Consider the following 17,298-nt stretch of genomic DNA (forward strand, 5'->3'; position numbering starts at 1 on the left):
TTCAAGACCTGCTACCAGCTCCAATCAGCGTCATTTATCCCACACATTAGAGAAGTGTGTTTCATAGGTATGCCTATGAGACACTAAACTCGCGATGTGAGAACATGGCGACAATACGTGCCAACACGTCTTGCTGCCGCCTAGCGGCAGCTGTGTGAACCTGCTGCTGCTCTGGGTGGATGCTGCGAGAGCAAGCGACTCTACGATCTAAGTTTTACATCCAATACTGCCAAATAATACAGTTGACAGAGCTGCCACTTACTAAGAACGACACCTCGCAGTAATTAATTCACAGATTAGCACTCGGCAGGCCTTGTGATCCTCGCCAGAGCTGCGTAAAGCTACGTCCAAGCCGAACCATGTTTGACGCGACGCCATAACTATATATACAATTTCAGAGGGCTCCTCGAATGTACTCGCTTCGGCGGTACATATACTAAAATTGGAACGATACAGAGAAGATTAGCATGGCCCCTGCGCAAGGATGACACGCAAAATCGTGAAGCGTTCCACATTTTTTTCGCAATCTCACTCTCTCATGTCTCACATCAGCTGCTAATACCCTCAGCCACCTACACAAGTTTCGCTTCATATCTGCACCCACTTGTCACAAACTATGCTGTCCATTTACGCAGTTCTCCTCCACTCTCTTTCATTCACAACAGAACATGATAAAACTGGCAATAAACGTATCCCTTACATCACCAATGCACATCTAAAATGTCACTCTAATAACAACTCAGCAAGCACACCAAAACCACAACTACACTGACACAAGTACATGTCACTAGCACCCCTTCAGCTCATTCGCAAACGTGACACAAATCACAGCGAGTCTAAGACTAAGCCTAGCACAGGCAAAAGCCTCTTCTCTTCCTCAGTATCACACTCTGCTGGCACAACATCTCTTCCTACTGTCTCAATCACGTCATTTCATAACACACACCTACTGCCACACACAACATTTGGAAACCTGACATCAACTTTACACAAGATAGCTGCATGTTCCAAATCTTTCTCACTCACATACTTTCACTCAGACTACTGCTTAAATACACTCTAGCGCTCTAAAATTAGCTTGCATTACCTAATATTTATTTTTCTCTAACGCCTACAAAGCTTCTGGTGCCTGTATGCCACTATCACATACTTTCTGCACACAGACCCACAACATTTAACTTTATTCATCTTCATGGCTGCAGCTGATGCCATAATTGTTTCAGCAGCATAAATAAACATGTGAAGGTAGATGTCTCTTTAATCATTAAGTGTGCAAGTTACCCCTTTACAGGAAGTTCATTTAACATTATGTTTCAAGTAACTCTCCTAGTGGCCTTGCTGTCCACCTGCAGCCTCATAATACAGACTGCAGGTGACATCTCATCAGATTCTTAACTGAAGCATATCTGCCTGTGTAATAAGCCACTGCCCTTCACCTAAAAACCAACTATTACAGCAAATCTGTGGTGCACCAGCATGTCATGTACAAATTTCACTAGTGCGACACACAAAGTATTTTACAAACATGTCTGGCAATCTGCCACTACATATAGTTACCTAAATTAAATTCAAAAGTGTCAGCCAATGAATACCACAACACTGAAGTGTTTAGAAAGCAGACCAGTATGCTAATATTAACATATAGTATTTAGATGTGAGGCTCTACTATTTTGACAGCACTTTGAATCCCATCAATGTCATACAAGTCGATGCTGTTCACAATTACAGCTGATGCACCTCTCATCCTGTGTCTAGCAGACAGATTGGACAAACCCTGCATGCAATATTCATCATGTCACATACACAGAAGCTCTAGCACATAAGCAAATACAGAGGCAGTCAAGACACAAAACACTAGCAAGCTTCAAGATTTTGGAACAGACAGCAACATCACAAACCAGTTTGTGTCACATGACACCAGTAGCTACTCAGTTATTAACTGCTTTCAGATACTAAACCTATCACTCTTTGTTTTGCACTAGCAATTCTTCCTGCAATAACAACATTCACCAAACTGGATTACATCTGATTGACATTTCACAGGAACATAACTACAGCTACTAACACAATGCTAACCTGGTTTCTCTTACCACATGTCCGCTCAATATTTTAGGCTCATTCACACATCTCCATCACAGTGTTTCACTCTTGCCAAGTAGACCTGCCCTGTGTAATCTTGGATCAACACAAATATATCACCTGGTATTGTACTGAAAACGGAACTATGTCCATCATTCCTACTACTATCTCACACAACTCGCATTCACCCATCCATGCGCTAGTAATGGCCTACACTGCTGTGTTTCAAAGTGTGCAATATGAATGGTGGTTTTAATGGTTCGTGAGGCTACTGTGTCTCTTATTGCAGTCACTATTGTCTTCTGGCACCACTGGATGAATAGGAGTTACTCAATAATGTACATGGTCACAGACTGTGTCTTCTTGTGGTGTACTTGATGTGTGAGTTAAAAGTTGCCTTGCATATGCGCACTCTGTCATTAAATCGATTAGTATCGTAAGAAAGTACCACTGAAAGAGTAATGCAATTTGTGTTAGCAGTGAAGACAGTTTCGCAAAAATATTCGCTTGTTTTGAGAGTCTTCAAGACCTGCTACCAGCTCCAATCAGCGTCATTTATCCCACACATTAGAGAAGTGTGTTTCATAGGTATGCCTATGAGACACTAAACTCGCGATGTGAGAACATGGCGACAATACGTGCCAACACGTCTTGCTGCCGCCTAGCGGCAGCTGTGTGAACCTGCTGCTGCTCTGGGTGGATGCTGCGAGAGCAAGCGACTCTACGATCTAAGTTTTACATCCAATACTGCCAAATAATACAGTTGACAGAGCTGCCACTTACTAAGAACGACACCTCGCAGTAATTAATTCACAGATTAGCACTCGGCAGGCCTTGTGATCCTCGCCAGAGCTGCGTAAAGCTACGTCCAAGCCGAACCATGTTTGACGCGACGCCATAACTATATATACAATTTCAGAGGGCTCCTCGAATGTACTCGCTTCGGCGGTACATATACTAAAATTGGAACGATACAGAGAAGATTAGCATGGCCCCTGCGCAAGGATGACACGCAAAATCGTGAAGCGTTCCACATTTTTTTCGCAATCTCACTCTCTCATGTCTCACATCAGCTGCTAATACCCTCAGCCACCTACACAAGTTTCGCTTCATATCTGCACCCACTTGTCACAAACTATGCTGTCCATTTACGCAGTTCTCCTCCACTCTCTTTCATTCACAACAGAACATGATAAAACTGGCAATAAACCTATCCCTTACATCACCAATGCACATCTAAAATGTCACTCTAATAACAACTCAGCAAGCACACCAAAACCACAACTACACTGACACAAGTACATGTCACTAGCACCCCTTCAGCTCATTCGCAAACGTGACACAAATCACAGCGAGTCTAAGACTAAGGCTAGCACAGGCAAAAGCCTCTTCTCTTCCTCAGTATCACACTCTGCTGGCACAACATCTCTTCCTACTGTCTCAATCACGTCATTTCATAACACACACCTACTGCCACACACAACATTTGGAAACCTGACATCAACTTTACACAAGATAGCTGCATGTTCCAAATCTTTCTCACTCACATACTTTCACTCAGACTACTGCTTAAATACACTCTAGCGCTCTAAAATTAGCTTGCATTACCTAATATTTATTTTTCTCTAACGCCTACAAAGCTTCTGGTGCCTGTATGCCACTATCACATACTTTCTGCACACAGACCCACAACATTTAACTTTATTCATCTTCATGGCTGCAGCTGATGCCATAATTGTTTCAGCAGCATAAATAAACATGTGAAGGTAGATGTCTCTTTAATCATTAAGTGTGCAAGTTACCCCTTTACAGGAAGTTCATTTAACATTATGTTTCAAGTAACTCTCCTAGTGGCCTTGCTGTCCACCTGCAGCCTCATAATACAGACTGCAGGTGACACCTCATCAGATTCTTAACTGAAGCATATCTGCCTGTGTAATAAGCCACTGCCCTTCACCTAAAAACCAACTATTACAGCAAATCTGTGGTGCACCAGCATGTCATGTACAAATTTCACTAGTGCGACACACAAAGTATTTTACAAACATGTCTGGCAATCTGCCACTACATATAGTTACCTAAATTAAATTCAAAAGTGTCAGCCAATGAATACCACAACACTGAAGTGTTTAGAAAGCAGACCAGTATGCTAATATTAACATATAGTATTTAGATGTGAGGCTCTACTATTTTGACAGCACTTTGAATCCCATCAATGTCATACAAGTCGATGCTGTTCACAATTACAGCTGATGCACCTCTCATCCTGTGTCTAGCAGAAAGATTAGACAAACCCTGCATGCAATATTCATCATGTCACATACACAGAAGCTCTAGCACATAAGCAAATACAGAGGCAGTCAAGACACAAAACACTAGCAAGCTTCAAGATTTTGGAACAGACAGCAACATCACAAACCAGTTTGTGTCACATGACACCAGTAGCTACTCAGTTATTAACTGCTTTCAGATACTAAACCTATCACTCTTTGTTTTGCACTAGCAATTCTTCCTGCAATAACAACATTCACCAAACTGGATTACATCTGATTGACATTTCACAGGAACATAACTACAGCTACTAACACAATGCTAACCTGGTTTCTCTTACCACATGTCCGCTCAATATTTTAGGCTCATTCACACATCTCCATCACAGTGTTTCACTCTTGCCAAGTAGACCTGCCCTGTGTAATCTTAGACAACACAAATATATCACCTGGTATTGTACTGAAAACGGAACTATGTCCATCATTCCTACTACTATCTCACACAACTCGCATTCACCCATCCATGCGCTAGTAATGGCCTACACTGCTGTGTTTCAAAGTGTGCAATATGAATGGTGGTTTTAATGGTTCGTGAGGCTACTGTGTCTCTTTTTGCAGTCACTATTGTCTTCTGGCACCATTGGATGAATAGGAGTTACTCAATAATGTACATGGTCACAGACTGTGTCTTCTTGTGGTGTACTTGATGTGTGAGTTAAAAGTTGCCTTGCATATGCGCACTCTGTCATTAAATCGATTAGTATCGTAAGAAAGTACCACTGAAAGAGTAATGCAATTTGTGTTAGCAGTGAAGACAGTTTCGCAAAAATATTCGCTTGTTTTGAGAGTCTTCAAGACCTGCTACCAGCTCCAATCAGCGTCATTTATCCCACACATTAGAGAAGTGTGTTTCATAGGTATGCCTATGAGACACTAAACTCGCGATGTGAGAACATGGCGACAATACGTGCCAACACGTCTTGCTGCCGCCTAGCGGCAGCTGTGTGAACCTGCTGCTGCTCTGGGTGGATGCTGCGAGAGCAAGCGACTCTACGATCTAAGTTTTACATCCAATACTGCCAAATAATACAGTTGACAGAGCTGCCACTTACTAAGAACGACACCTCGCAGTAATTAATTCACAGATTAGCACTCGGCAGGCCTTGTGATCCTCGCCAGAGCTGCGTAAAGCTACGTCCAAGCCGAACCATGTTTGACGCGACGCCATAACTATATATACAATTTCAGAGGGCTCCTCGAATGTACTCGCTTCGGCGGTACATATACTAAAATTGGAACGATACAGAGAAGATTAGCATGGCCCCTGCGCAAGGATGACACGCAAAATCGTGAAGCGTTCCACATTTTTTTCGCAATCTCACTCTCTCATGTCTCACATCAGCTGCTAATACCCTCAGCCACCTACACAAGTTTCGCTTCATATCTGCACCCACTTGTCACAAACTATGCTGACCATTTACGCAGTTCTCCTCCACTCTCTTTCATTCACAACAGAACATGATAAAACTGGCAATAAACCTATCCCTTACATCACCAATGCACATCTAAAATGTCACTCTAATAACAACTCAGCAAGCACACCAAAACCACAACTACACTGACACAAGTACATGTCACTAGCACCCCTTCAGCTCATTCGCAAACGTGACACAAATCACAGCGAGTCTAAGACTAAGCCTAGCACAGGCAAAAGCCTCTTCTCTTCCTCAGTATCACACTCTGCTGGCACAACATCTCTTCCTACTGTCTCAATCACGTCATTTCATAACACACACCTACTGCCACACACAACATTTGGAAACCTGACATCAACTTTACACAAGATAGCTGCATGTTCCAAATCTTTCTCACTCACATACTTTCACTCAGACTACTGCTTAAATACACTCTAGCGCTCTAAAATTAGCTTGCATTACCTAATATTTATTTTTCTCTAACGCCTACAAAGCTTCTGGTGCCTGTATGCCACTATCACATACTTTCTGCACACAGACCCACAACATTTAACTTTATTCATCTTCATGGCTGCAGCTGATGCCATAATTGTTTCAGCAGCATAAATAAACATGTGAAGGTAGATGTCTCTTTAATCATTAAGTGTGCAAGTTACCCCTTTACAGGAAGTTCATTTAACATTATGTTTCAAGTAACTCTCCTAGTGGCCTTGCTGTCCACCTGCAGCCTCATAATACAGACTGCAGGTGACATCTCATCAGATTCTTAACTGAAGCATATCTGCCTGTGTAATAAGCCACTGCCCTTCACCTAAAAACCAACTATTACAGCAAATCTGTGGTGCACCAGCATGTCATGTACAAATTTCACTAGTGCGACACACAAAGTATTTTACAAACATGTCTGGCAATCTGCCACTACATATAGTTACCTAAATTAAATTCAAAAGTGTCAGCCAATGAATACCACAACACTGAAGTGTTTAGAAAGCAGACCAGTATGCTAATATTAACATATAGTATTTAGATGTGAGGCTCTACTATTTTGACAGCACTTTGAATCCCATCAATGTCATACAAGTCGATGCTGTTCACAATTACAGCTGATGCACCTCTCATCCTGTGTCTAGCAGACAGATTGGACAAACCCTGCATGCAATATTCATCATGTCACATACACAGAAGCTCTAGCACATAAGCAAATACAGAGGCAGTCAAGACACAAAACACTAGCAAGCTTCAAGATTTTGGAACAGACAGCAACATCACAAACCAGTTTGTGTCACATGACACCAGTAGCTACTCAGTTATTAACTGCTTTCAGATACTAAACCTATCACTCTTTGTTTTGCACTAGCAATTCTTCCTGCAATAACAACATTCACCAAACTGGATTACATCTGATTGACATTTCACAGGAACATAACTACAGCTACTAACACAATGCTAACCTGGTTTCTCTTACCACATGTCCGCTCAATATTTTAGGCTCATTCACACATCTCCATCACAGTGTTTCACTCTTGCCAAGTAGACCTGCCCTGTGTAATCTTGGATCAACACAAATATATCACCTGGTATTGTACTGAAAACGGAACTATGTCCATCATTCCTACTACTATCTCACACAACTCGCATTCACCCATCCATGCGCTAGTAATGGCCTACACTGCTGTGTTTCAAAGTGTGCAATATGAATGGTGGTTTTAATGGTTCGTGAGGCTACTGTGTCTCTTATTGCAGTCACTATTGTCTTCTGGCACCACTGGATGAATAGGAGTTACTCAATAATGTACATGGTCACAGACTGTGTCTTCTTGTGGTGTACTTGATGTGTGAGTTAAAAGTTGCCTTGCATATGCGCACTCTGTCATTAAATCGATTAGTATCGTAAGAAAGTACCACTGAAAGAGTAATGCAATTTGTGTTAGCAGTGAAGACAGTTTCGCAAAAATATTCGCTTGTTTTGAGAGTCTTCAAGACCTGCTACCAGCTCCAATCAGCGTCATTTATCCCACACATTAGAGAAGTGTGTTTCATAGGTATGCCTATGAGACACTAAACTCGCGATGTGAGAACATGGCGACAATACGTGCCAACACGTCTTGCTGCCGCCTAGCGGCAGCTGTGTGAACCTGCTGCTGCTCTGGGTGGATGCTGCGAGAGCAAGCGACTCTACGATCTAAGTTTTACATCCAATACTGCCAAATAATACAGTTGACAGAGCTGCCACTTACTAAGAACGACACCTCGCAGTAATTAATTCACAGATTAGCACTCGGCAGGCCTTGTGATCCTCGCCAGAGCTGCGTAAAGCTACGTCCAAGCCGAACCATGTTTGACGCGACGCCATAACTATATATACAATTTCAGAGGGCTCCTCGAATGTACTCGCTTCGGCGGTACATATACTAAAATTGGAACGATACAGAGAAGATTAGCATGGCCCCTGCGCAAGGATGACACGCAAAATCGTGAAGCGTTCCACATTTTTTTCGCAATCTCACTCTCTCATGTCTCACATCAGCTGCTAATACCCTCAGCCACCTACACAAGTTTCGCTTCATATCTGCACCCACTTGTCACAAACTATGCTGTCCATTTACGCAGTTCTCCTCCACTCTCTTTCATTCACAACAGAACATGATAAAACTGGCAATAAACCTATCCCTTACATCACCAATGCACATCTAAAATGTCACTCTAATAACAACTCAGCAAGCACACCAAAACCACAACTACACTGACACAAGTACATGTCACTAGCACCCCTTCAGCTCATTCGCAAACGTGACACAAATCACAGCGAGTCTAAGACTAAGGCTAGCACAGGCAAAAGCCTCTTCTCTTCCTCAGTATCACACTCTGCTGGCACAACATCTCTTCCTACTGTCTCAATCACGTCATTTCATAACACACACCTACTGCCACACACAACATTTGGAAACCTGACATCAACTTTACACAAGATAGCTGCATGTTCCAAATCTTTCTCACTCACATACTTTCACTCAGACTACTGCTTAAATACACTCTAGCGCTCTAAAATTAGCTTGCATTACCTAATATTTATTTTTCTCTAACGCCTACAAAGCTTCTGGTGCCTGTATGCCACTATCACATACTTTCTGCACACAGACCCACAACATTTAACTTTATTCATCTTCATGGCTGCAGCTGATGCCATAATTGTTTCAGCAGCATAAATAAACATGTGAAGGTAGATGTCTCTTTAATCATTAAGTGTGCAAGTTACCCCTTTACAGGAAGTTCATTTAACATTATGTTTCAAGTAACTCTCCTAGTGGCCTTGCTGTCCACCTGCAGCCTCATAATACAGACTGCAGGTGACACCTCATCAGATTCTTAACTGAAGCATATCTGCCTGTGTAATAAGCCACTGCCCTTCACCTAAAAACCAACTATTACAGCAAATCTGTGGTGCACCAGCATGTCATGTACAAATTTCACTAGTGCGACACACAAAGTATTTTACAAACATGTCTGGCAATCTGCCACTACATATAGTTACCTAAATTAAATTCAAAAGTGTCAGCCAATGAATACCACAACACTGAAGTGTTTAGAAAGCAGACCAGTATGCTAATATTAACATATAGTATTTAGATGTGAGGCTCTACTATTTTGACAGCACTTTGAATCCCATCAATGTCATACAAGTCGATGCTGTTCACAATTACAGCTGATGCACCTCTCATCCTGTGTCTAGCAGAAAGATTAGACAAACCCTGCATGCAATATTCATCATGTCACATACACAGAAGCTCTAGCACATAAGCAAATACAGAGGCAGTCAAGACACAAAACACTAGCAAGCTTCAAGATTTTGGAACAGACAGCAACATCACAAACCAGTTTGTGTCACATGACACCAGTAGCTACTCAGTTATTAACTGCTTTCAGATACTAAACCTATCACTCTTTGTTTTGCACTAGCAATTCTTCCTGCAATAACAACATTCACCAAACTGGATTACATCTGATTGACATTTCACAGGAACATAACTACAGCTACTAACACAATGCTAACCTGGTTTCTCTTACCACATGTCCGCTCAATATTTTAGGCTCATTCACACATCTCCATCACAGTGTTTCACTCTTGCCAAGTAGACCTGCCCTGTGTAATCTTAGACAACACAAATATATCACCTGGTATTGTACTGAAAACGGAACTATGTCCATCATTCCTACTACTATCTCACACAACTCGCATTCACCCATCCATGCGCTAGTAATGGCCTACACTGCTGTGTTTCAAAGTGTGCAATATGAATGGTGGTTTTAATGGTTCGTGAGGCTACTGTGTCTCTTTTTGCAGTCACTATTGTCTTCTGGCACCATTGGATGAATAGGAGTTACTCAATAATGTACATGGTCACAGACTGTGTCTTCTTGTGGTGTACTTGATGTGTGAGTTAAAAGTTGCCTTGCATATGCGCACTCTGTCATTAAATCGATTAGTATCGTAAGAAAGTACCACTGAAAGAGTAATGCAATTTGTGTTAGCAGTGAAGACAGTTTCGCAAAAATATTCGCTTGTTTTGAGAGTCTTCAAGACCTGCTACCAGCTCCAATCAGCGTCATTTATCCCACACATTAGAGAAGTGTGTTTCATAGGTATGCCTATGAGACACTAAACTCGCGATGTGAGAACATGGCGACAATACGTGCCAACACGTCTTGCTGCCGCCTAGCGGCAGCTGTGTGAACCTGCTGCTGCTCTGGGTGGATGCTGCGAGAGCAAGCGACTCTACGATCTAAGTTTTACATCCAATACTGCCAAATAATACAGTTGACAGAGCTGCCACTTACTAAGAACGACACCTCGCAGTAATTAATTCACAGATTAGCACTCGGCAGGCCTTGTGATCCTCGCCAGAGCTGCGTAAAGCTACGTCCAAGCCGAACCATGTTTGACGCGACGCCATAACTATATATACAATTTCAGAGGGCTCCTCGAATGTACTCGCTTCGGCGGTACATATACTAAAATTGGAACGATACAGAGAAGATTAGCATGGCCCCTGCGCAAGGATGACACGCAAAATCGTGAAGCGTTCCACATTTTTTTCGCAATCTCACTCTCTCATGTCTCACATCAGCTGCTAATACCCTCAGCCACCTACACAAGTTTCGCTTCATATCTGCACCCACTTGTCACAAACTATGCTGACCATTTACGCAGTTCTCCTCCACTCTCTTTCATTCACAACAGAACATGATAAAACTGGCAATAAACCTATCCCTTACATCACCAATGCACATCTAAAATGTCACTCTAATAACAACTCAGCAAGCACACCAAAACCACAACTACACTGACACAAGTACATGTCACTAGCACCCCTTCAGCTCATTCGCAAACGTGACACAAATCACAGCGAGTCTAAGACTAAGACTAAGCCTAGCACAGGCAAAAGCCTCTTCTCTTCCTCAGTATCACACTCTGCTGGCACAACATCTCTTCCTACTGTCTCAATCACGTCATTTCATAACACACACCTACTGCCACACACAACATTTGGAAACCTGACATCAACTTTACACAAGATAGCTGCATGTTCCAAATCTTTCTCACTCACATACTTTCACTCAGACTACGGCTTAAATACACTCTAGCGCTCTAAAATTAGCTTGCATTACCTAATATTTATTTTTCTCTAACGCCTACAAAGCTTCTGGTGCCTGTATGCCACTATCACATACTTTCTGCACACAGACCCACAACATTTAACTTTATTCATCTTCATGGCTGCAGCTGATGCCATAATTGTTTCAGCAGCATAAATAAACATGTGAAGGTAGATGTCTCTTTAATCATTAAGTGTGCAAGTTACCCCTTTACAGGAAGTTCATTTAACATTATGTTTCAAGTAACTCTCCTAGTGGCCTTGCTGTCCACCTGCAGCCTCATAATACAGACTGCAGGTGACATCTCATCAGATTCTTAACTGAAGCATATCTGCCTGTGTAATAAGCCACTGCCCTTCACCTAAAAACCAACTATTACAGCAAATCTGTGGTGCACCAGCATGTCATGTACAAATTTCACTAGTGCGACACACAAAGTATTTTACAAACATGTCTGGCAATCTGCCACTACATATAGTTACCTAAATTAAATTCAAAAGTGTCAGCCAATGAATACCACAACACTGAAGTGTTTAGAAAGCAGACCAGTATGCTAATATTAACATATAGTATTTAGATGTGAGGCTCTACTATTTTGACAGCACTTTGAATCCCATCAATGTCATACAAGTCGATGCTGTTCACAATTACAGCTGATGCACCTCTCATCCTGTGTCTAGCAGACAGATTGGACAAACCCTGCATGCAATATTCATCATGTCACATACACAGAAGCTCTAGCACATAAGCAAATACAGAGGCAGTCAAGACACAAAACACTAGCAAGCTTCAAGATTTTGGAACAGACAGCAACATCACAAACCAGTTTGTGTCACATGACACCAGTAGCTACTCAGTTATTAACTGCTTTCAGATACTAAACCTATCACTCTTTGTTTTGCACTAGCAATTCTTCCTGCAATAACAACATTCACCAAACTGGATTACATCTGATTGACATTTCACAGGAACATAACTACAGCTACTAACACAATGCTAACCTGGTTTCTCTTACCACATGTCCGCTCAATATTTTAGGCTCATTCACACATCTCCATCACAGTGTTTCACTCTTGCCAAGTAGACCTGCCCTGTGTAATCTTGGATCAACACAAATATATCACCTGGTATTGTACTGAAAACGGAACTATGTCCATCATTCCTACTACTATCTCACACAACTCGCATTCACCCATCCATGCGCTAGTAATGGCCTACACTGCTGTGTTTCAAAGTGTGCAATATGAATGGTGGTTTTAATGGTTCGTGAGGCTACTGTGTCTCTTATTGCAGTCACTATTGTCTTCTGGCACCACTGGATGAATAGGAGTTACTCAATAATGTACATGGTCACAGACTGTGTCTTCTTGTGGTGTACTTGATGTGTGAGTTAAAAGTTGCCTTGCATATGCGCACTCTGTCATTAAATCGATTAGTATCGTAAGAAAGTACCACTGAAAGAGTAATGCAATTTGTGTTAGCAGTGAAGACAGTTTCGCAAAAATATTCGCTTGTTTTGAGAGTCTTCAAGACCTGCTACCAGCTCCAATCAGCGTCATTTATCCCACACATTAGAGAAGTGTGTTTCATAGGTATGCCTATGAGACACTAAACTCGCGATGTGAGAACATGGCGACAATACGTGCCAACACGTCTTGCTGCCGCCTAGCGGCAGCTGTGTGAACCTGCTGCTGCTCTGGGTGGATGCTGCGAGAGCAAGCGACTCTACGATCTAAGTTTTACATCCAATACTGCCAAATAATACAGTTGACAGAGCTGCCACTTACTAAGAACGACACCTCGCAGTAATTAATTCACAGATTAGCACTCGGCAGGCCTTGTGATCCTCGCCAGAGCTGCGTAAAGCTACGTCCAAGCCGAACCATGTTTGACGCGACGCCATAACTATATATACAATTTCAGAGGGCTCCTCGAATGTACTCGCTTCGGCGGTACATATACTAAAATTGGAACGATACAGAGAAGATTAGCATGGCCCCTGCGCAAGGATGACACGCAAAATCGTGAAGCGTTCCACATTTTTTTCGCAATCTCACTCTCTCATGTCTCACATCAGCTGCTAATACCCTCAGCCACCTACACAAGTTTCGCTTCATATCTGCACCCACTTGTCACAAACTATGCTGTCCATTTACGCAGTTCTCCTCCACTCTCTTTCATTCACAACAGAACATGATAAAACTGGCAATAAACCTATCCCTTACATCACCAATGCACATCTAAAATGTCACTCTAATAACAACTCAGCAAGCACACCAAAACCACAACTACACTGACACAAGTACATGTCACTAGCACCCCTTCAGCTCATTCGCAAACGTGACACAAATCACAGCGAGTCTAAGACTAAGGCTAGCACAGGCAAAAGCCTCTTCTCTTCCTCAGTATCACACTCTGCTGGCACAACATCTCTTCCTACTGTCTCAATCACGTCATTTCATAACACACACCTACTGCCACACACAACATTTGGAAACCTGACATCAACTTTACACAAGATAGCTGCATGTTCCAAATCTTTCTCACTCACATACTTTCACTCAGACTACTGCTTAAATACACTCTAGCGCTCTAAAATTAGCTTGCATTACCTAATATTTATTTTTCTCTAACGCCTACAAAGCTTCTGGTGCCTGTATGCCACTATCACATACTTTCTGCACACAGACCCACAACATTTAACTTTATTCATCTTCATGGCTGCAGCTGATGCCATAATTGTTTCAGCAGCATAAATAAACATGTGAAGGTAGATGTCTCTTTAATCATTAAGTGTGCAAGTTACCCCTTTACAGGAAGTTCATTTAACATTATGTTTCAAGTAACTCTCCTAGTGGCCTTGCTGTCCACCTGCAGCCTCATAATACAGACTGCAGGTGACACCTCATCAGATTCTTAACTGAAGCATATCTGCCTGTGTAATAAGCCACTGCCCTTCACCTAAAAACCAACTATTACAGCAAATCTGTGGTGCACCAGCATGTCATGTACAAATTTCACTAGTGCGACACACAAAGTATTTTACAAACATGTCTGGCAATCTGCCACTACATATAGTTACCTAAATTAAATTCAAAAGTGTCAGCCAATGAATACCACAACACTGAAGTGTTTAGAAAGCAGACCAGTATGCTAATATTAACATATAGTATTTAGATGTGAGGCTCTACTATTTTGACAGCACTTTGAATCCCATCAATGTCATACAAGTCGATGCTGTTCACAATTACAGCTGATGCACCTCTCATCCTGTGTCTAGCAGAAAGATTAGACAAACCCTGCATGCAATATTCATCATGTCACATACACAGAAGCTCTAGCACATAAGCAAATACAGAGGCAGTCAAGACACAAAACACTAGCAAGCTTCAAGATTTTGGAACAGACAGCAACATCACAAACCAGTTTGTGTCACATGACACCAGTAGCTACTCAGTTATTAACTGCTTTCAGATACTAAACCTATCACTCTTTGTTTTGCACTAGCAATTCTTCCTGCAATAACAACATTCACCAAACTGGATTACATCTGATTGACATTTCACAGGAACATAACTACAGCTACTAACACAATGCTAACCTGGTTTCTCTTACCACATGTCCGCTCAATATTTTAGGCTCATTCACACATCTCCATCACAGTGTTTCACTCTTGCCAAGTAGACCTGCCCTGTGTAATCTTAGACAACACAAATATATCACCTGGTATTGTACTGAAAACGGAACTATGTCCATCATTCCTACTACTATCTCACACAACTCGCATTCACCCATCCATGCGCTAGTAATGGCCTACACTGCTGTGTTTCAAAGTGTGCAATATGAATGGTGGTTTTAATGGTTCGTGAGGCTACTGTGTCTCTTTTTGCAGTCACTATTGTCTTCTGGCACCATTGGATGAATAGGAGTTACTCAATAATGTACATGGTCACAGACTGTGTCTTCTTGTGGTGTACTTGATGTGTGAGTTAAAAGTTGCCTTGCATATGCGCACTCTGTCATTAAATCGATTAGTATCGTAAGAAAGTACCACTGAAAGAGTAATGCAATTTGTGTTAGCAGTGAAGACAGTTTCGCAAAAATATTCGCTTGTTTTGAGAGTCTTCAAGACCTGCTACCAGCTCCAATCAGCGTCATTTATCCCACACATTAGAGAAGTGTGTTTCATAGGTATGCCTATGAGACACTAAACTCGCGATGTGAGAACATGGCGACAATACGTGCCAACACGTCTTGCTGCCGCCTAGCGGCAGCTGTGTGAACCTGCTGCTGCTCTGGGTGGATGCTGCGAGAGCAAGCGACTCTACGATCTAAGTTTTACATCCAATACTGCCAAATAATACAGTTGACAGAGCTGCCACTTACTAAGAACGACACCTCGCAGTAATTAATTCACAGATTAGCACTCGGCAGGCCTTGTGATCCTCGCCAGAGCTGCGTAAAGCTACGTCCAAGCCGAACCATGTTTGACGCGACGCCATAACTATATATACAATTTCAGAGGGCTCCTCGAATGTACTCGCTTCGGCGGTACATATACTAAAATTGGAACGATACAGAGAAGATTAGCATGGCCCCTGCGCAAGGATGACACGCAAAATCGTGAAGCGTTCCACATTTTTTTCGCAATCTCACTCTCTCATGTCTCACATCAGCTGCTAATACCCTCAGCCACCTACACAAGTTTCGCTTCATATCTGCACCCACTTGTCACAAACTATGCTGACCATTTACGCAGTTCTCCTCCACTCTCTTTCATTCACAACAGAACATGATAAAACTGGCAATAAACCTATCCCTTACATCACCAATGCACATCTAAAATGTCACTCTAATAACAACTCAGCAAGCACACCAAAACCACAACTACACTGACACAAGTACATGTCACTAGCACCCCTTCAGCTCATTCGCAAACGTGACACAAATCACAGCGAGTCTAAGACTAAGCCTAGCACAGGCAAAAGCCTCTTCTCTTCCTCAGTATCACACTCTGCTGGCACAACATCTCTTCCTACTGTCTCAATCACGTCATTTCATAACACACACGTACTGCCACACACAACATTTGGAAACCTGACATCAACTTTACACAAGATAGCTGCATGTTCCAAATCTTTCTCACTCACATACTTTCACTCAGACTACTGCTTAAATACACTCTAGCGCTCTAAAATTAGCTTGCATTACCTAATATTTATTTTTCTCTAACGCCTACAAAGCTTCTGGTGCCTGTATGCCACTATCACATACTTTCTGCACACAGACCCACAACATTTAACTTTATTCATCTTCATGGCTGCAGCTGATGCCATAATTGTTTCAGCAGCATAAATAAACATGTGAAGGTAGATGTCTCTTTAATCATTAAGTGTGCAAGTTACCCCTTTACAGGAAGTTCATTTAACATTATGTTTCAAGTAACTCTCCTAGTGGCCTTGCTGTCCAGCTGCAGCCTCATAATACAGACTGCAGGTGACACCTCATCAGATTCTTAACTGAAGCATATCTGCCTGTGTAATAAGCCACTGCCCTTCACCTAAAAACCAACTATTACAGCAAATCTGTGGTGCACCAGCATGTCATGTACAAATTTCACTAGTGCGACACACAAAGTATTTTACAAACATGTCTGGCAATCTGCCACTACATATAGTTACCTAATTAAATTCAAAAGTGTCAGCCAATGAATACCACAACACTGAAGTGTTTAGAAAGCAGACCAGTATGCTAATATTAACATATAGTATTTAGATGTGAGGCTCTACTATTTTGACAGCACTTTGAATCCCATCAAT

General features: G+C 42.0%; 7 non-coding genes across 7 annotated transcripts; all 7 read left to right on the forward strand.

Moving 5' to 3' along the window:
* The first annotated feature begins 412 nt into the window (after positions 1-412).
* Positions 413-519, forward strand: LOC126196684 (U6 spliceosomal RNA). Its single transcript, XR_007539140.1, has one exon. It is a non-coding gene; the product is annotated as a U6 spliceosomal RNA (small nuclear RNA).
* Positions 520-3,012: 2,493 nt separating this feature from the next.
* On the forward strand, positions 3,013-3,119 carry LOC126196685 (U6 spliceosomal RNA). The gene has a single exon (XR_007539141.1). It is a non-coding gene; the product is annotated as a U6 spliceosomal RNA (small nuclear RNA).
* A 2,492-nt stretch (positions 3,120-5,611) lies between these two features.
* LOC126196686 (U6 spliceosomal RNA) lies at positions 5,612-5,718 on the forward strand. The gene has a single exon (XR_007539142.1). It is a non-coding gene; the product is annotated as a U6 spliceosomal RNA (small nuclear RNA).
* Positions 5,719-8,211: 2,493 nt separating this feature from the next.
* Positions 8,212-8,318, forward strand: LOC126196687 (U6 spliceosomal RNA). Its single transcript, XR_007539143.1, has one exon. It is a non-coding gene; the product is annotated as a U6 spliceosomal RNA (small nuclear RNA).
* Positions 8,319-10,810: 2,492 nt separating this feature from the next.
* Positions 10,811-10,917, forward strand: LOC126196688 (U6 spliceosomal RNA). Its single transcript, XR_007539144.1, has one exon. It is a non-coding gene; the product is annotated as a U6 spliceosomal RNA (small nuclear RNA).
* Positions 10,918-13,416: 2,499 nt separating this feature from the next.
* On the forward strand, positions 13,417-13,523 carry LOC126196689 (U6 spliceosomal RNA). The gene has a single exon (XR_007539145.1). It is a non-coding gene; the product is annotated as a U6 spliceosomal RNA (small nuclear RNA).
* Positions 13,524-16,015: 2,492 nt separating this feature from the next.
* LOC126196690 (U6 spliceosomal RNA) lies at positions 16,016-16,122 on the forward strand. The gene has a single exon (XR_007539146.1). It is a non-coding gene; the product is annotated as a U6 spliceosomal RNA (small nuclear RNA).
* The last annotated feature ends 1,176 nt before the right edge of the window (positions 16,123-17,298 follow it).

The sequence above is a fragment of the Schistocerca nitens genome, chromosome 7, assembly GCF_023898315.1.
Source record: "Schistocerca nitens isolate TAMUIC-IGC-003100 chromosome 7, iqSchNite1.1, whole genome shotgun sequence".
NCBI lineage: Eukaryota > Metazoa > Arthropoda > Insecta > Orthoptera > Acrididae > Schistocerca > Schistocerca nitens.